The sequence below is a fragment of the Schistocerca serialis genome, chromosome 6, assembly GCF_023864345.2.
Source record: "Schistocerca serialis cubense isolate TAMUIC-IGC-003099 chromosome 6, iqSchSeri2.2, whole genome shotgun sequence".
Taxonomy (NCBI): Eukaryota; Metazoa; Arthropoda; class Insecta; order Orthoptera; family Acrididae; genus Schistocerca; species Schistocerca serialis.
Window position 1 is genome coordinate 192,671,755 of NC_064643.1, and position 21,106 is coordinate 192,692,860.

Sequence of the window (21,106 nt, forward strand, 5' to 3'; positions counted from 1 at the left end):
GCACCAACTAATGACAAAGATGATGTAACAAAGGATAACTTCTATGAAAACTTATCAGACTATTACTGATAATAATAATAGAAATAGTAATAATAACGGCCATAATAAGAATAATGATAATGGCAGATATAATCGTAAAAAGAATTTACAGTGGACGATACATTTCGGAAAGAAGGATACACAAAGGTAGAAAGCGCGTACAGTGACAAAGGTAGTCATTACTGTAGCTTCATTAGATACGTCATTAACTGTCTTTCAACGCTGGAGGTGTTATTGAGTTCTCTAACAGAATTCGGAAAAGGAGCTGAACAATGGAGTAAGACAGAAAGGATATCGCTCTATTGGGAACAGGTTCAAATGGCTCTGAGCACTATGCGACTTAACTTCAGAGGTCATGAGTCGCCTAGAATTTCGAACTAATTAAACCTAACTAACCTAAGGACATCACACACATACATGCCCGAGGCAGGATTCGAACCTGCGACCGTAGCGGTCGCTCGGCTCCAGACTGTAGCGCCAAGAACCGTCCGGCCACTCCGACCGGCGTGAACAGGTGTTTCTGTCATGTTGATCAGATAAGAGCGTTAAGATCGAGGGATATACGAGAGACTGTGTACGTTGATGAGACAGTAGAACACAGGGTATGGAAATCTCTACTCTTGTCTGCATGCAGCTAGGACCGCTCTGTATCGATGGTGAAATATGATCAGAGATTCAAACATCACACATATAACGAACACAGGCACTCATAACCAGTTCCAGGTGCCGTGATATTTCCTGAGAGGTCTTGCAGGATAACATTGTTGTAATAAATAAATCGAAGTGGAAGTGTATGTAGAAGTTCCCTTTTCAGGTCAAGAGGCGAGAGCTTTTTCTATTTTCGTAGGGCATCGACAGTTGCTGATGCCTTCTTGCACATTGCAGTTACGTGCTCAGTCCAGTTTAGATTTTCATCTGCTACTGTTCCTGGGCACTTTGCTGAAGGAGGGATGTTGATATTTGTCCCATTTAGGGTTAAAGATTGTAGAGAAAATGGGCGTAGAGTGGCCAACCAGTACCGCTTAGGTTTTTGATGATTTGAGCTTTAATGTTAATTTCTGTAACCCTGATGATAGTTCACACAGCTTAGTATTGAGATTCTCGATAGCTGTCTACAGCTTTATTTGTTTCGCATTTCGATACAACTGGAGGTCATCAGTATGCATGTGATGTTTGCAGTTGGACAAAACTGTTGACTGATCATTGACATATACTGAGCAGTCAGAATATGATGACCATCTACCTAACAGTCGGTGTGTCCAGCTTTGACATGGATAACAGCGGCGACGCAACGTGGCATGGAAGCAATGAGGCCTTGTTATGTCGATGGAGGGAGTAGGCACCACATCTACACACACATGTCAGCTAATTCCCGTAAAGTCCAGGGAGGCGGGGAGGGGGGAGGGTGCAGTGGCAGATACAGGAAAACTTCAATTTTGGGGGGCGGGGGGGGGAGGGAGCTAAAGTTTTCTTGAGCTACCTTTACTTTTACCGTAATAAAAAATAATCGAAGTCACATGCAAATTTAAGAAAACTTTGTTTAAAATGATTATACACATATACAAGAGAACCACAATTGTAACAAAATTTACAATTTTGGTTCTCTTCCTTAAACGATGGATTCTATGAACCTATTCACCCTGCAAAACTTGTTGGTTACATTGTTAATAGGGCAATCAACATCTGGGTAAGTGTTCAACAGAGATAATCCATGAAGTCGATCCTCGTCCATTATTGACCTCAGCCATGACATTGTACGTCACAGTGTTGAAAAAGTTCTTTCTACTGTAGCAATAGATGTAGGTAGACGAGCAAATATTTTGTACAGCCTGTGCAACGTGGGATAGTCAGATCCAGATCTAGAACAAACAGACAACGCTTGCATAGCAGAATCACTTGTAATGTATCTGACGCGCGTACTTCATAGGAAAGTGCAACTACTCGATATCTCGTTTCACTCGAGTCGACTGACGAAAGAAACGAACCAATAGCGTGTGGGCTGGCTGTCTGGAAGGGGGGGGGGGGGAGAGGGGGTGATATAAGCTCTGACGCTATGTTCAATGAAATCACAGATGTGTTCGATAGGATTGGGATCTGGCTGGTTGGGGAGCCAGCACATCCATTGGAACTCGCCAATGTGATCCTAAAACCAGTCCGTTACACTCACTGTCTTACGCTGGGCGCATTATCTTGTTGAGAAATGCCACTGCCGTCGGGAAACTTGACCGTCATGAAGGGGCATACATACTCTGCAACTGGTGTACGATACTCAAATGGTTCAATTGGCTATGAGCACTATGGGACTTAACATCTGAGGTCATCAGTCCCCTATAACTTAGAACCACTTAAACCTAACTAACCTAAGGACATCACACACACCCACGCCCGAGGCAGGATTCGAACCTGGTACCGTAATGGTATCGCGGTTCCAGACTGAAGCGCCTAGAACGGCTCGGCCACAACGGCCGGCTGTACGATACTCCTTGGTCGTCATGGTGCCTCGCACTAGCTCCTCTGGAGCCATGGATACACACGAAAATGTTCGCCAGAGCATAATGGAGCCGCCACCATCTTGTCTCCGTCACTCAGCACAGGTGTCAAGCAGCTGTTCCTCTGGAAGACGACGATTCGCGCCCTCCCAGCGGCATGATGAAGGTGTTTGGATTCGCATGATAAAGATGTTTGGATTCGTCAGAGCGTGAAAAGCTCTGCCATTGTGCCAACTTCTAGTGGTGATGGCCACCTGCCTACTTCAGTCGTAGATGCCGATATCGTGGTGTTAACGCTGGCACACGCATGGGTCTTCGGCTGCGCAGGTCCGTCGTTAGTTGTGTTCGATGCACTTTGTGTCCAGGCACGCTTCTTCTTCGCCCAGCATTAAAGACTGATTTTAGTTGCGCCACAGTTTGCCACATGTCCTGTTTTACCAGTCTGCCCAGCCCACGGCGTCCGACACATGTAACAACCCAACCCCACGACGTCTGGACGTGGTTACACCTTGGTTCTTCCGCGTGTTGAAGACACTCACCACAGCACTCCTCGAACAGCCGACACGTCCTTCGGGCCATCACAATCTGTCCTCGGTCAAACTCAGATAAATCGCTAGCCTTCCCCATGCTAAACACGGACAGCATGCTCACTGGTAACACATTCACCGTCAGTGAGTGTAACTAACAGTCATTCTTCGCCAAGCAACGCTGCTGTCTTCTGGACCGGCTTATATCGACAGGAGATCGGTGATCAATAATGGTTAAAATGGCTCTAAGCACTATGGGACTTAACATCTGAGTTCATCAGAACTACTTAAAACTAACTAACCTAAGGACATCACACACATCCATTCCCGAGGCAGAATTCGAACCTGCGGCCGTAGCAGCAGCGCGGTTCCGGTCTGAAGCACCTACAACCGCTCGGCCACAGCTGCCAGCCCAGGGTCGGTGATCTTAGTGTTCTGCCTGACCAGTGTACAATGAAAAGAAAAAAATTACTGGAAACAATGATTTCTCTTAAATACCTGGGAATAACCCTCTGATACGGCTACATAAAACAAACTGTAGAAAACTGTAGAAAAGGCCTTGTTTAAATGGTGCGGTGAAGGGGGTAGGGGGTGGGAACGGTTGAGGTACTAGAAATACCTGGCTGTGAATCAATTGAAGAATATTACAGTAATTAATCGATGAAGGAAGGGTCTTATAAAACACTCGTCCGATTGGTTCTTGATAACAGGTTCAATAAATCGAAGGCACAGGAAAGATAAAACGTAGTGTGGTGCGTATCCTCACGGGATCGTTTAGTCGGATCGAGAGCTTTACTGAGATGATCAGCCTCAGCACCATGGTGAGATTTACTGGTGAAATGGCGGGGACGTACATTTCGCGAAGCTTAATCAATATGTTGCTCCTTCCAATATGTGTTACATGAAATGGCCACGACGAGAAAATCGGAAAAAATTGTGCTTGTACGGCAGCCGTTGCCGAAAATCATTCTTCCTACGCGCCTTGTTTCAAATGGTGCGGTGAAGGGGTTACGGGGTGGGAACGGTTGAGGTACCAGAAATACTCTTTACCAGTCACCATAGCTGTCTGAAGTAATTTAGATGTAGTTGTTGACGTCATTCTGTGGATTCTGAGACCTCATTCACCTCCATGGGTCGCAGTACTGATTTCCTGACATGTTAATGTAGGATGCAGTCTCCCAATGGTTATGTTACAGTCACTTCTCGCATACTCGCGGGTAAGCTTCTCTGTGTTCACATTGGAAAATAAATTCTCTTCAATATATGTTTAGAAAGAGTTGTGATGAAACAAACTGGTACCTGCTGGGATCCTCTAAGAAGGCAAAAGTAACGTGTTCAAAGATGTAGAGATGAGTGGAATAACTAGTCACATCTAATAGTTGGTGAACAGAAATTCGAGCGGATAGAACAGTTCAAATTTCTAGGATCAGCGACAGATGAACAAAATCAGAGACAGGTAGAAATAAAAGCGAGAATCTGCAAAATGCTAACCGAGCCTATTATGCAATACAAAATCTGTTAGGGTCCAAATTGCTGACTAGGAAAGCTAAGATAAAGTTTTATAATACAATCAACAGACCAGTTCGAATCTAATGGGTAGAAACATGGAGCCTAACGAAAACAGAAAACCCCCATTTACAAGTGTTTGAGGATGAAGTTTATAGAAAAATCTTTGGTCCATATTATGGCAATGAATAACATTGCTGGAAGAGAAGTCACAACATAAAAATCCACGAGCTATCACAACAACCAACAACCTAGAAGTCTGCAATGGGCTGGACATCTGATGAGAATGAAAGAAGATGTGTTAAGAACATTCAGGGAGAAGCCATGTGGCAAAAGACCAAGGGGGAGACCCAGGAGTACTTGGCGCAGTGAAATTGATTGCATTCGCGAAATATTGGGAATAAACAACCGGCAAGAAGCAGCACAATGCAGGAGCATCTGGAGGAATCATTTGAGATCGGCACGAGAGCTACGAGTCCCTTATAAGCCTGCTACTACTACTACATTGTTAGTATTAGTGACAGTAGCAGTAGTACAAATAGTACCAGTATTAACTTTATTAGCTCTTAGTCAGTATTACTCACTTTCTTTAATCATTTAATACTATTTGTCATATTAAAATTTTTATTTATTACATAAATACGATGTAAGAAAGGTGCTTTGCATATGAAACCCTGTTCCAATGTAAGAGAGAGCCTGTTGGTCCTAATCAGAGCAGGTTAGCCGGCCGGAGTGGCCGAGCGGTTAAAGGCGCTACAGTCTGGAACAGCACGACCGCTACGGTCGCCGGTTTGAATCCTTCCTCGGGCATGGTTGTGTGTGATGTCTTTAGGTTAGTAAGGTTTAAGTAGTTCTAGGGGACTTATGACCACAGCAGTTGAGTCCCATAGTGCTCAGAGCCATTTGAACCATTTGAAGAGCAGGTTAAATAAATAAATAATATTTGTTGCCTAAGTGTGATCGGAAATTAGCGGATTTCTCCACCTATTACGAGCAATACAATACATTTAGTTACTGCCAGGACCTGGGACAACTGTGACAGGAGGAAGCTTAAATTACAATCTCCTGGTATTCGTCGCAGAAGTAATATTCCTTCATATAGTGGTGGTGTAACTCATAAACGGTCTCCAGCTTAATTAATCCATTAGCTACGAAAATATAAGTCATGAATATATGTTCACAAAACCACTGTATTAATTCGGAATAAAATCCTCCTGAATTAATTCACTGCTGAAATAGTTTTAAAAGTGTTGTGAGACAGACACTACAGCCCTATTTTGGAATTACATTTAGTAATGTAGTACCATTTTTTCGATGTTTTTAACTACGTCGTAACGGTGTCCTTTAATTGGCAACTTCAATTTGGGGAACTAGCAGAAGTTGGATGAGGTCAAATCCGATGAATACAGTTGGTGGTCCAGGACTGAGAACCGTTTGCTGGACAAAAACTTGCAAACGATCTTCACTCTGTGGGCTGGAGCGATGTGGTGGAGGATAATTAGAAACAGGCCTCTAGGAAAATGGGTTAAATACGACGAAATCTTACCTAAAAACACAAGACTTAACACAAAACTTGATGTTGCATCGCTGCTCCACCGCCATTTGTCGTAGAGTGTCAGACACGTACTGTTACATTCGCGATCAGGATGGGTGCGGCAGCGATGCAAGCTCTTTGACCCTCTACGCGGCTGTTGTTGAAACTTCAATCATCGTAACGCCCCAGCTCGCCACGATATAGCACTGCAGTTTGGAATTTCGCACAAGCAGTCCTGCCGGAACTGGGACATAATGTTCAAGATGAAGACATTTGGGAGGGAACATGCCGCCAGCAACATTAAGCGTTTCTGGGAACCCTCGGCGAACTTGTACTAGGATAGTGAGGCGACAGGTGTGGGAGGATCTAGCGCCGTAATCCTTCCCAACAAGAAGCCTTCGTCTTCATCACCACGACCTTCGCCTGGCACCTCTTATGAGATGACAAATTCGAGCACGCTGCTGAGCTGAGAAATGGCACGCAATCCATTTTATTCTCACCAGGAGTCTCATCAACAGCAGATAACATCGCCAATTTGGAAGGCGCTCCCTCGCCTAACGCGTTTTTTGTTCTCCGGCGACGCAGTATATCAAACCCGCAGACAGGCAGCGGCGGTGCTGCGTACGTGTCTGGGCGTATGAGCGCGCGTGGTGCAATTATAAGGCATTTTTTGGCAACGCGATACGGCGACCCCCGCTTCAGTGCGACGAAAACAAACATATCATCCCCGACGCGATAGCGATAGCGCGAGGTCGTGAATTATTCTTGCAGAGGGAAATTATTCCGCTGAAGTGGTTGCACCACGTGTATGCGTAATAAATTCGCAACACCTCCTCCACACTAATTTTCTGCGTTCATTCCCTCTTACTCCGAGTTGAAGGGATATTACGTATGAGATGTTTTTCGAGGTTTAAATGATTTCGTTTCATATATGCTAACTTGACAGTAGGACATAAATTCTCTTCACGTTTTATATCCTATTATCCTAATGACTCAGAATTAGAGTACCCGGGTAAACGAATCACAACCACCAAAGTACGAGTTCACGTTTCTAAAACACAAAACAGTATGATTCTTACGATTAAAAGAATTCCAAGAATATATTTGTGTCAATGATAAGTGCCAGACAGGTTATAGTAGGTAAATTTTTCGTTTGTGTTGTTCTACGGTATTAGATATTTCAGGTAAGATAATTTTTTTCCACGGAATTATGTTCAAAATTGGGGAAACAACTCTATTTTTTAGATATCACAATAATAACATAAACCTGTAATATAGTTCACTCAGTACGTCATCTTTAATTTAACATAGAGAGTAGTTTCTTATTTCACGTGATAATGGTATTCTAACTGTACAATAGGTTAGGTCTTACCAAAAAGTTTTCTCAGTATTGGATCTCTCTTTCGATGCTATCCGAAATTATTTGCGAGAACGGGGAAATGTGATAAAAACTGAGGAACACTTGAGTCCTATGTCTCGCTCATCTACGCTTCCGTGCCAAAGTGCGTCTCAAACATATTCCTTATGGGATTACAAAATTGTAGTTACATGTGATTAAAGTTTGTGGATGAGTTATCTGATAGTTCAATAGTCAGCAACGATAATATCTGTACTTATCCACAAGTTACGGAAAATAATAATAGATTATATATAAACTCAGTGGGAAAATATCGTGAATAGTTGTTGTACAAGAATTATTCATGGCAGTTTGATCGATAAGAGAAGTAATAGGGGGATGTACAATTACTGATGTACTGGGATAAATTCTGTCTGAGCCTCTCCACGGAGTAATTCCATGTGTGGCGGTTGATGGCTCTTGTGTGGCATTTCAGTTAAGCTTACTGATCCATTCGGTACAATTTCAAGAAACTAAACTATATAAAGGCACCAGCGGTCACTAAACCATTTTAACATGCTTCTTTTTTACATTAATCTATTACAGTCACATTGTAACTTGGAAGGGTACGGAAAAAAATCTCATATTGCCAAATAACTCCGTTACAGATCGAAAAGTACCGAAATTTCATACACAGAGAACGTTAAGTAAAGTGCTACAGATATGGAAATAAATGATACAACAGCAACTTTTTATTGCCAGTGAGCATGTATACTGGAGAAGAATGCTTCACACACAGTGTATTATGCATGGACGTTCTGTTACCTTAATCACTTAAATATCTAGTTACAGGATATCATCAAGGCATTATAGTATGGAAACGCAGCGAATGACTTGCGAGTATAACAGTAACAAGTCTTGACGCCTGTCAAAGGCGATATATCAAGTTAGTGTAAGTTTGTTGCATAGTTTGTTGCATCCATATCTGATAATATGAGGACCATTTAGAAAGAAACAGACTTTATTCTATGTCGCGGGTATGGGCAGGGCAGCAGGCACTATCATGGCGCCATAATGTTTCTACACTAAGTACGCATCCAGCGGTATTAATGGGTGGCCTTAGTCTCTGCTGCTTGGCTTTCTGTGACGTGTTAGATTGTGTGCTGTAATAGAAAATGCCTCCACTTGTGAGATAAGTTCTGTAATAACGTTTTCGTTGGCAAAAAAGTGAAAATCAGTTGACATTTATCGCCGCCCTTCCGGTGGGTACAGAAAAGGAATAATGAGTGAAAGCTAAGTGAGGCAACGGTGCCTTGACTTTAAAAATGACCTTACCAGTGATCACGATGAGGACTGCAGTGGTAGGGCTAGCCTTGTGGATGAACTTGTGATGAAAATCAACGACAAAATTAGTGAAAATCGTCGTCTCACTATTACCGAAATTTCTCAACATTTTCCCGAAATTTCACTGCGTTTGGTGTATGAAAATGTGTCGGAGAAGCTTGATTACCGCAAATTATGTGCTAGGTGGGCTCCCATAATCCTAACGGAAGACCACGAAGAAAAAGAAAGAAAAAGAAACAGACTGACGGCAGGATTGACCTCCCTGGAAAACTATGAGAAAAATGGTATCAATGTTACACGTCGTATCATGACTAGGGACGAGACTTGGCTGGAGCATGCCAACTGCGAAGCTAAAAGACAGTCGATGGAATGAGGACACACAAATTCTCCCAAGATACCAAGGACGTGTTTGCAAATGCTGTCAGCAAGAAAGATCAGGCTACTGAGCTTTGGGACTCTAAGTGATTCTCGTTGATATCCTTGAACGTGGCAAAAAAATTAACTCAAAGAGGTATTGTCAGACACTGACAATACGAACTTGGGCCGAAGTGCTTTTTTTTTCTTTTTTACGACAACGCGTCCAAACATGGACAGTCGTACCCGGAAGCCCCTTCGTGGTTTGGGGTAGAAGTGTTTGATTATCCACCATACAGCCGATCGATTACCACCTCTTCGCAGCAATAATGACATGGTTCGCTGCAGAGCCCTTTGATACTGACGCTGAATAGCACGCTGGTATAAACCATTGGTTATAATCGAAGGCAGCACATTTCTACACAGGTGGTAATGAAAAACTTGTGTCACGGTATGATAAGTGCCTCAGTTTCAATTGTGAATTTGTAGGAAAGTAGCTTAAGAGTTTATCATCTAGATGTATATAATAAATCTTGATTTTTCCACAGTGTTAATTTTTTATTTCTAAACATCTGTTAGTCTCTGGACAGGTCTCGCACAGTTTGTCCACAGGATGGCACATATATATAAATTTTCAGTGCAGTATTTCCTACTTTTGAAATTTTTTTGAAACTCATGCTAGTTATACAGCGTAGAATATTTACAACATATAACATTCACAGTGTACTTTTAAATTACTTTATCAACGCTCTGATTCGAATTTCATCCTCAGGCGACTTACATGCAAAGGGATACAAAGCTAAGTTACACATTGTTATGGCAGGCCAAAAACCTTTACTGAATGCTAAACTACACGTCAAAGTGAGACAGATACAATATTTTTCCGCTTAGCCACTACGTCTACGTAAACAATTGTCGGGACGTTCTACCATTGCTTCAGTTCCACGACCACAGAAGTCAGCTCCTAGGTCACAGAGTGATTACGGAACTGCTGTGTGAACGTCCTCATCGTTGTAAAATATCTCTCCTCCGCGATGTTCTATCAGTCGACGGAATGGTGGAAATCTAATGGTGTAACATCTGGACTTCCCTATCAGCATGACTCACGTTCGTGTACCCTCGGTCAAATTATTATCCATATACCGCCAGCATTTCACAGCGAATCTGCGAGCAGTTTAGACAGTTTGTCTACAATAATCGTGTTGACCCCGTACTTCCACTTTGGAGTGCGTTTCCAGTTCAACTGCCACGCCATGTCGATTGCACAATGTGATGAATCGTTTTATTTGTACCGCATCAGAACTGTACTCTTTCCAGTGACGGATACAGAAAAACGTCAAGCAGGCGGCACTAAAGATATCTTGAGCTACCTTGACTTTTACCGTAATAAAAAGTAGTCAATGATATACAGGACATAAAATCCCATCTGGTGTCTGCGATCATTTTTATGTTAATAACTGGCAAACAATGCTGTACAATCGCAATAAAGTCATGAAATGTTCAATTGACTCTTTTATTAAAACATGTTATGCGTTTAGGGATTACACCCATCTTCAGACATCTGTTAGAAAAAAAGGTACTAAACATAAGTGGACAGTACACTCAACACGTCTCAACTCTACAGAAAATTAGATCGGGTCATATGAGTTACAGACAACAAACTTCAGCTCCTTCCTAACAAACCACGCGTACAGCCATGACAACTCAAAGAAAGTGTCTAATAACATGTGACTATAACTGTGACACAAGCAGTCTTGAAGTGACGCTAAACAAGTCAACTAGCAGCGAAGCGCCCTAGGTAGGGAGCGCTGCATGGTCATGTACTACATGCGTTCACATCTAATTTAATAAGAATATACTAAGCATATAACATCTAACAGGGTGTAATTAAGAATAGCAACCGGAATGGTTCTTCCGTACACGTTAGCACTAAAGAATTTTTAAATTTTTTTATTTTTATTTTTTTTTAACTAGAAAATTTTTGTATTGCTATACTTTACCAATATGTACTATACTATACCTATGTACTATATTATACCAATATGTCAATATAAAATAAATAATTGGGGAGGGGGAGTTCCATCATGAATAAACCCTTCAACTTCTCAAATTTTTAAAAGAATGCCACCAAATTAAATATAAGCAACATTGTCCATCATAAACTAAAACCTTGTGATCAGCTCGCGTACGCAAACGTCGTAATAACCTCTAACAGCGCTCATGCACCGAAACTGAGCTTTATATTGAGAAGGTATTTAGGTATTTCGAAATTCACTATGTACGATAGTGTTGCAGTTTGTTCTTTCAGGCCGGTCGCTGTGGCCGAGTGGTTGTAGGCGCTTCAGTCCGGGACCGCGCTGCTGCTACGGTCGCAGGTCACAATCCTGCCACGGTCATGGTTGTGTGCGATGTCCTTATGTTAGTTAGGTTTAATTAGTACTAAGTCTAGGGGACTGATGCCTTCGGATGTTAAGTCCCATACTGCTTAGAGCTATTTCGTTCTTTCAACTGTTGTACGAATGTAGAAATTATAAACATTACGTCAAGATACTGCAGGACATCAACATAACTCACGCACTTCAGGATAGGTGAACTGCGCTCGATCGTATTCCTAAACAATGCATAAAAGTCATACGAAAGAACTATTTTTGATTTTGTTTCTTGTAAGTCGCTAACCAACGATGCGTTGCAAGCGATTAGCAGCAGGCAGACCTCATTCCTATTGTTAGCAAAGTTGCTAGCACAGTTACTTGTAACTATAGCCCTATATCGCTGATACGAGTCCTTTGTGGATATTCTGAAGTCTTTGATGCCGCGGTATGACCTATTTTGTACCTTAAGGCCACCTAAATAGGTATCTACATCGTTTCCAAAAATTAAAGGTCCAAATCAGTTTGCTCCGTTTATGAACAAAATCCAGAAGGCAGCAGCAGGACCTTGGTGTACGTCGTTTTCGTTCACTTCAGGAAGGCGATTGGTACTGTATCGTTCTGGCGCTCATTGAGCAGGAGCTTACGAAATATAGGACAATCTTTACGTTTGTATTTACATACCCTTACAGACAGAGATCAGCATGTCAGTAACTGGATGTGTTAAAGGGCTGTCACTGTTCTCTGTGGTAGATAACCTCCACATCTCACTAGGGCTGTCCAGACACTCAGTGACCAAAATTGTACTGAAACAGAGGATGACAGACTAATGGCCGAAATACTAAATGTCTTTTTCCAAAGCTGTTTCACAGAGGAAGACTGCACTGTAGTTCCTTCTCCATATTGTCGCACAGATGACAAAATGGTAGTTATAGAAATAGACGACAGAGGGATAGAAAAACAATTAAAATTGCTCAAATGAGGAAAGGGCGCTGGAGCTGATGGGGTACCAGTTCGATTTTACACAGAGTACGCGAAGGAACTTGCCCGCCCCCCCCCCCCCTTCTTGCAGCGGTAGGTTTCTAGAAGAGCGTAGCGTTCCAAAGGATTGGAAAAGGGCACAGGTCATCCCCGTTTCCAAGAAGGGACGTCGAACAGATGCGCAGAAGCATAGACCTATATCTCTAACGTCGATCAGTTATAAAATTTTGGAACACGTATTATGTTCGAGTATAATGACTTTTCTGGAGACTAGAAATCTACTCTGCAGGCATCAGCGTGGGTTTCGAAAAAGACGATCGTGTGAAACCCAGCTTGTGCTATTCGTCCACGAGACTCAGAGGGCCACAGACACGGGTTCCCAGGTAGATTTCGTGTTTCTTGACTTCCGCAAGGCGTTCGATACAGGTCCCCACAGACGTTTAATGAACAAAGTAAGAATATATGGACTATCAGACCAATTGTGTCATTGGACTGAAGACTTCCTAGAGAACAGAACGCAGCATGTCAGTCTCAATGGAGAGAAGTCTTCCGAAGTAAGAGTGATTTCAGGTGTGCCGCAGATGAGTGCCGTAGGACCGTTGCTATTCAAAATATACATAAATGACCTTGTGGATAACATCGGAAGTTCACTGAGGCTTTTAGCGGATGATGCTGTAGTATATCGAGAGGTTGTAACAATGGAAAATTGTACTGAAAAGCAGGAGGATCTGCACTGAATTGACGCATGGTGCAGGGAATGGCAATTGAATCTCAATGCAGACAAGTGTAATGTGCTGCGAATACATAGAAAGAAAGATCCTTTATCATTTAGCTACAATATAGCAGGTCAGCAACTGGAAGCAGTTAATTCCATAAATTATCTAGGAGTAGGCATTGGGAGTGATTTAAAATGGAATGATCTTATAAAGTTGATCGTCGGTAAAGCAGATGCCAGACTGAGATTCATTGCAAGAATCCTAAGGAAATGCAGTCCGAAAACAAAGGAAGTAGGTTACAGTACACTTGTTCGCCCACTGCTTGAATATTGCTCACCAGTGTGGGATCCGTACCAGGTGGAGTTGATAGAGGAGATAGAGAAGATCCAACGGAGAGCAGCGCGATTCGTTACAAGATCATTAATTAATCGCGAAAGCGTTACGGAGATGATAGATAAACTCCAGTGGAAGACTCTGCAGGGGAGACGCTCAGTAGCTCGGTACGGGCTTTCGTAGAAGTTTCGAGAACATACCTTCACCGAGGAGTCAAGCAGTATATTGCTCCCTCCTACGTATATCTCGCGAAGAGACCGTGAGGATAAAATCAGATTAGAGCCCACACAGAGGCATACCGACAATCTTTCTTTCCACGAACAATACGAGACTGGAATAGAAGGGAGAACCGATAGAGGTACTCAAGGTACCCTCCGCCACACACCGTCAGGTGGCTTGCGGAGTAAGGATGTAGATGTAGATGTAGATGTAGGCTGTTCACAAATGATACTGTTGCATATAGAAAAGTCACAACTCTAGCGAACCGTAGCCAAATGCAGTTAAAGTAGGACACACGGCCCAGAGACTGGCGGTTGACCCTCAGCATTAGCAAATGTACTGTACTGGTTTGTGAAGAGACCGAAGGACTTAATATTATCCGATAACACTGTAAGGCGCTGTAGCGCCAAATAACTAGGAATACTGGTGTGAAACCACCTAACATGGAAACGAACTTACAGTGCACAGGACAAAACTAAACTCCAAGATCGCGCCCAGACGACTGTGCTTTGCCGACTTGCCGCCATCTCATCCTCTGACAAATGCTGTCATTCAGTCTCAATATGTAGGGGGCACGACCTCCCGGTCCTTGTCAGCTTTCCTCAGATCTTGGAACCACTTCTACTTAATCATACGGCCTCTCAGTCGACATCACGAGGCAGAGTGGGACGTGTTCCAGTCCTCACATCCTCCCACAATGGTAAAATTTCGAGACAGTACCAAGTATTGAACCCAAGTCTTCTCCATAGCAGTAAGACGCGCTGAAGAATCAGCGGTACATTAGCTGCGAGAAAACCAAACGCCACCATAATTTTATTATATATACCTAAGGACATGTAATTTGTAACCATACTGTCATACGTCACTATGCGATATCAATTCCTTTTTTTGCAATTATTTTGCAGGCAAATTTGGGACTCTGCAAGTGCTTCGTTGCCTTCTTGTGGTGCAGCTTGGCCCCTTTAGAGTCTCGGACCTTCTTTGTAGGCAGAGAGCAGTCTCAGATACTCATTAGGTCAAGCACGCCTTCGTGGGCTATTGGTCAACTTCCGTGGAAGCCACGCTGTGGGCTGCTCAACTGCCAATGAACTCAGCCAACGTCAATCTGCGTGATTGTTAGTGAATGTTGCGGCTGCCTTGACATTCTCGCTTTTATGTACAAACTTGAAAGCTCGAGACACAGCCGTGCCACTTGATTAGAGTGGGAGCGTCGTTTAAGGTTCACTCTAAAAATTTGGTTTATCCAAGGAGATTGTGTCATGTCACTGAGCGCAAGATCTGTGCAGGTCGACCAATCAGAATAACATTTCTTCAGCCCAGAGCCAACGTCGTTACAATAAAATTAGTGTCTTGTACGGGAAAAGTGGTAAGTTTGCTGTCTGTTCCCCGATTTTTCGTATATTTTTTTTACATCTCTCGCAAGTCACATTGGCAATAACTTGGAGTCATCCCTTCCACATTGAATTTTTGAAAGGGGGAGATCTGGGCAGTAGGAAGGAAAAATTTGAGGGCATTAGGGGATGAACGGAGAAAATGTTTGATGACATTCTGGGGTACTTTGGAGGAGATGGAAGCCGAAGGCTATCTGTTGCTACTTGGCATACTTCACTGGTCTTGGGGACATGTAATTTTTCGTTATTTGCAGTAGTGCAGTAGGTAATCTGAACAGCTCGCTTCAGCCGGCCGGTGTGGCCGTGCGGTTCTGGGCGCTTCAGTCTGAAACCGCGTGACTGCTACGGTCGCAGGTTCGAGTCCTGCCTCGGGCATGGATGTGTGTGATGTCCTTAGGTTAGTTAGGTTTAAGTAGTTCTAAGTTCTAGGGGACTGATGACCTCAGATGTTAAGTCCCATAGTGCTCAGAGCCATCTGAACAGCTCGCTTCTCTGGTACGCAACATCTGTTATGGATTTAATTTCAATCTGAATTCTGTTTTGGTAATCTTGTATTTGCGAGCTGCCCAGACAAGGACATCTTGGTGCTATAATCCTTTAGCAGTCTTCTTTTCATATGATACCTCCCACAGTGTTAGCATCACTGTTTTGTCAACCTACTTCATAATTCTATTACTCTTGTTTCTTTGATGACTTTTGAGAAACTTTTGTGCGACTTAAGAATACATAAAATTCTGTTAACTGCAGCTTTGATTTATCAAAATTATAAATCTGAACTATAGCTCCCTTCGATACGTGACCCATTAAAAGATATACATATGTACAGGGTGAGTCACTTAAGACGTGACAAACCTTTTATTTCGTGAACGGTTATACATATCGAAACGCAATTCTCGGCAAATGGTAGAGAGTCGAGCAGCATGTATTTTTCTCATCGCTTAATGTGTTTAGTGCAGTTATCAGCGGAGATATTGAAACAAGTACGTTGTTCTAAATGTTGCCATATAATTTTATTAACTGCATTCGATAACTTTTGAATAGACTATTACAGTGATATAGCGTTTGTTAATGCTGGCGTTGAAACCTTTCGTAAAATAAATTCGAGAAGTGTCCTAGAATGTGAGAGCACAATTGCCAGATACGGCATTTGCGGTGCAAACACTGCCAAGCAGTCGTTTCGGACCAGGCTGCGTAGTTGTATACGTAAGTTAGGCCCTGCTACGAGAACAAAGCTTTATTTCCCCTTGAACCAACTTACGACCTAGATGAAGACTCACCTACGAATGTTTCATATGGACATAGGATAGAATTTAGCGTATCACAAAGTTCTCAGGAAAACTATTTCATATTTGTGTGTCCTGCCCTATTCACGTGCGCTGACACACAAATCAGCTGTTCATTCTTCAAAAATAAATAGGTCCGATACGTTGCAGAAATCAACTACTTTATTAAATATGTAAACGTTAAAAGGAAGTTTATCAAAACTAGACATGATTGTCTCGATGGGAATTCCGCGATCGTTCAATAAATAAAATATGGCGTTTCAGTCTTCGATCGCTATTCTTTATTTTCAATTACCGGTTTCGGGCTAGCTGCCCATCTTCAGATCTGTTAGACATAGTTAAAAATGTAATTATACGAGAGATACAGTTAGTGATAGAAATATCTTCGTTTACAAAAAGAAGTTTTGGAACATATTAAATGCCAAGATACCATACATTATAGTTACAGAGTAACTTGTCCGTACAGAACACTCGGTTCGCTGTCATAACTAAAGCAAATTTCAATCTGTTAAAACCTTATATTGCAGTTTTTAAGAATAACCTGATTGGTAACAGTAAAAAGTGCCCTCTACCTATAACAATTGTGCATCTGTTATTGTTTCACCGTATATATTAGTGGCGAATATTCTTTTTAGTGAAACAATTTTTAAGGTAATAACATATGAATAATCTTTTTTGAGTGGACCATGAAACGAAAAATTTACACTAATTTTAAATTTCTTTATAAAGAAACTTAAAATATAATTAAAATGTAGGTATTCTTTCGAAAATGTACGTTTCCTCTTCTCTGTTTTTATTGGTGGTGGAGTGGATTTCCCTACGTCAGAGCGTACACAACGCCACGCCGAGTCTTCTTCCGCAGCGCCCAATTCACCTCGCCGCCAGTACGCTGAGGGCCGTTCCGCTGCAGCTGGTTCTTGCTGCGGCGTGCTGTAGCATTCAAGAGTAAGCCTAAAACAGGTCTTTAAAAATCTCATAATAATTCCTGTGCATAAAATCACTTTGCTCATTAAGTAGTAGGCCTGGGGTTTTTCTTTGATGAGCGTATATTTCAATCTCTTCGAGCACGTTGAGATAGAGACGTTTTGGAGCTTTATGTAGCACCTCCATTGGTTCATTTATATTACTCACTTCATGGCTACTCTCTTTTACATGTGTTCCAAATGCTGTCGATTGCTATGACTGCAATGTTCCCTGTATCGAATTTCAAAATTTCGCCCTGTTTGTCCTATATAATAACTGTCACATTCAGCACATTTAATCTTATATACTCCGGAATTATTGTATTTCATTTGTTTTGTCGTTGCTGGTTTATGTCTTAGTCTATGTGCCATTTGCCCTTCATTCTGAAATGCCACTGAGATGTTTTTTGGAAAGCATTTAGCAATTCTTCCTGACACACGCCCTTTGTATGTCAGGGTGACAAACTTCTTAACTTTAATTTTCCTAGAATCGCTACTGATACCCGCGGATTTGTTTTTGATCTTGTTAAACATACGTGTAACATCTTGTGTCCTGTATCCATTAGCTGCTGCTACTTGCTTAATAATACCTAGTTCTTTCTGAAACTCATCTTCCTTTAGTGGCAATCTGAGGGCTCTGTTGCACATTGCATGAAAGTACGCTCTTTTATGCTGTGCCGGGTGGGGCGACGTCGCTACTATGATCTTGTAGGAGCAAATGTCTTTTCTATAGACGCCGAAAGCGTGCCTGCCTCCCTTCTTTCTGACGGTCAAATCTAAATAGTTAATCGCCTCATTGTTTTCCATTTCTAGGGTGAATTGAATATTTGGATGCTGCTCGTTTAAAACTTTAGTCATTTCCTCTACGTCTTCTTTTTTACCTTTGAATAATAAAATAGTGTCATCAACATACCGTCTGTAATAAATTAGCTTCTCCTTAATTTCTGGAAGAGAGCTAAAAACTTTGTTCTCAAAGTCATTCATAAAAATTTCAGCTAAAATGCCTTATAGACTGTTTCCCATAGCTAAACCTTCATGTTGAATAAAAACTTTATCTTTAAAGATAAAACTATTAAAACCCAATGTGAACTCTAGCATATCCACGAGTTCGACGATTTCACCCATGTTCATTGACCTAATTTTTATCAGGTTTTTCCTTATGATTTGCAAAGTTTCCGGTATTGGTATATTAGTGTAGAGGTTCACGACGTCCAATGAGGCTAGGACTGCATCCTCTGGGATTGCAATGTCCTTCACTTCGTTCGCGAAACACACACTATTTTTTACGTTGTAAACTTGCTCGTACTTATACGCAGATTTTAACTTACGGTACAAAGCCCTATTCAAGAGCTCATTAACGGCTTCCTTCCTATTACAAATAACACGCATTGGTTTGTTCTCCTTGTGCAATTTTATTTGCGCTCTTGCTACTGGTGTTCTTGGATTCATCTTTACTAATCTAGCTTTTTCATTTGGAGTGAATAAAAATTGTATTGCTTCTATCCTTGCCTTTAAATCTGTCTGAAACTTCTTTGTTAAATCTTTTTTGACTTCTTTAATTCCATTTTCCTGAAAAAACCGCATTGTCTTATCTATATAGTCCTTTTCGTGGCTGTGGCGGATGACGGAATTCCTGGTGCAGTGGTAGAGAAGGTGATGCAGAGATTTTCTTGGCCTCCCTCAGTAGAGCTTGTTTCCGCCTTAAGTGAGGTGGAGGGATGCGACTCAGTACAGGTAACCAGTAGCATGTGGTTGATTTGATGGAACCAGTAATACAGCGCATTGTGTCGTTAAGTTTTGTGTCTACCTTCTTCACACGTACAGGTGCACAGCACTCAGCAGCAGAGTACACAAGACTGATGCCAGTTAAACGCAATCAGCAGAGGTTCCCCAGGTTGTACCACTGAGCTTATGTAGTATGTTGTTCCTTGCAGCAACTTTATGAGAAAGCTTGGTGATGTGCTCTTTGTAGCTCAGGGTTCTATCTAGAGTGATTCCGAGATATTTTGGGAAAGTATTGTACCTCAACGTTTGTCCATTGAGCAGAACTCTTGGTTTGTAGTTCGCAGCACGATTCGCTAGATGGAAACAAGAGACTTCAGGTTTTGATATGCTTGGGATCAATCTCCAGGTCTTAAAGAAAGTTGACATCTTCTCCAGATCCTCCGTAAGAGTTCGTTCACCATCTTCGAAATTACAGCTCTGTGCTACCAGTGTGATGTCATCAGCATAAATGAATTTAGTTGATATTGTGGTTGGTAAATCTTTGAAGTATATATTGAATAGTGATGGTGCTAAAACAGATCCCTGTGGTAGTCCATTATTTAGTTTCCGTTTGTGGCTTTTAGAGCTGCCTAGAAACACTTCAAATTGCCTTTCACTAAGCATGCTGGATATTAGATCCACAATTTCTCGACTTGGTACAACTTGCAGTTGCTTGTAGATCAGTCCCTGTCGCCAGACAGTGTCATACGTGGCTGTAAGGTCGATGAAGACAGCTGTTGATTTCAGATGGCCTTGAAAACCTGCTTCAGTATGGGCAGTTAGGGCAAGAACTTCATCGGTGCAGCTACGTCCTTGTCTGAAGCCAGCTTGTTGAGGAGGGGTAGCAGCCTCGACGAACGGTGCTATTCGGGTTAGGAGGACTCGTTCCAAAAGTTTGAATGTAGAACTGAGCAGTGCTACAGGGCGGTAGCTATCAGGGCTGTCTTCAAGCTTGGCAGGTTTGAGAGCGGCTATAACTTTCGACAGTTTGAATTATCTGGGAAGTTTGTTCTCTTTAAGTAGTAAGTAAAGAGCGAAGTCAGCCAGCGTATGCAGTGTGGGCCCATGTTCTTAATAAATTCATTATAGATGTTGTCAGGGTCAGCAGCCTTACCGACTTTCAGTTGCTTGACAGCACTTTCTACTTCCGCTATGGAGAAGGGCCTTGAAAGCGGCTCATTCCTTGCGGCACTGCGCATGAGGTTAGAGAGTTTACATTTTACTGCTCTGGTATGATCCTGTCTCTCTTTACCCTTGTGAGGTCTGAGATCCGGTTGGCAATGAGGTCGGGACTCAGTTTAGGATACGGCTTTTTGAGGTGTTGCTTGCCAGTTAGCCCATTCAAGACTCTCCATGCTTTCCTACTTGACTTGGCGAAGTTCATTTCTTTGAGTGTTGGTTCCCATTTCTCTCGTCTAAAGAGTGGAATAGCTGTGAGCCCATTGTTTGATTTCTAGTACTTTGGTATTCTTGATATAAAGCCTCACTTTCTTGGTTCCAGCCAGGAACATATTCCTTCCTGTAATCCCAAGGAATGTTTGACTTAGCAGCTATGATAACTTGTCTAACGAATTCATCGTAGTTGTTTGCTGTAGCCTGTAAGTTCTTCGCAGCTAAGTTGGAGTCAAGGTCATTTGAGAATCCATCTCAGTTAGCTCGTTGAAAATTCCATCTGGGTAGGGGCATTGAGTTTACAAGGGGAATTTTTAAACCAATTTCTGTCATAACAGGACGGTGTTGGCAGTTTGGAAAGTTAGGCAGAACAGTACGAGTGGCGTTAAGTGGTTGATCTAGCTGATCTTATTCCAGCGTGCAGAGTTGAAGGTTCCCTTGTCTTTCACATCAAAGATCAAGTGCATGTTGGTAGTTTCTGCACATTGAGCTTGTAACTCCTCATTGACATCGACGGTGTCGTACCCCCAACCCGTGTGATGGCTGTTAAAGTCTCCAGTATATATA

General features: G+C 42.2%; 1 protein-coding gene across 1 annotated transcript in view; it reads right to left on the reverse strand.

Moving 5' to 3' along the window:
* LOC126484743 (lachesin-like) overlaps window positions 1-21,106 on the reverse strand; it is a 530,047-nt gene that overhangs the window by 308,372 nt on the left and 200,569 nt on the right. The window lies entirely within an intron of this gene.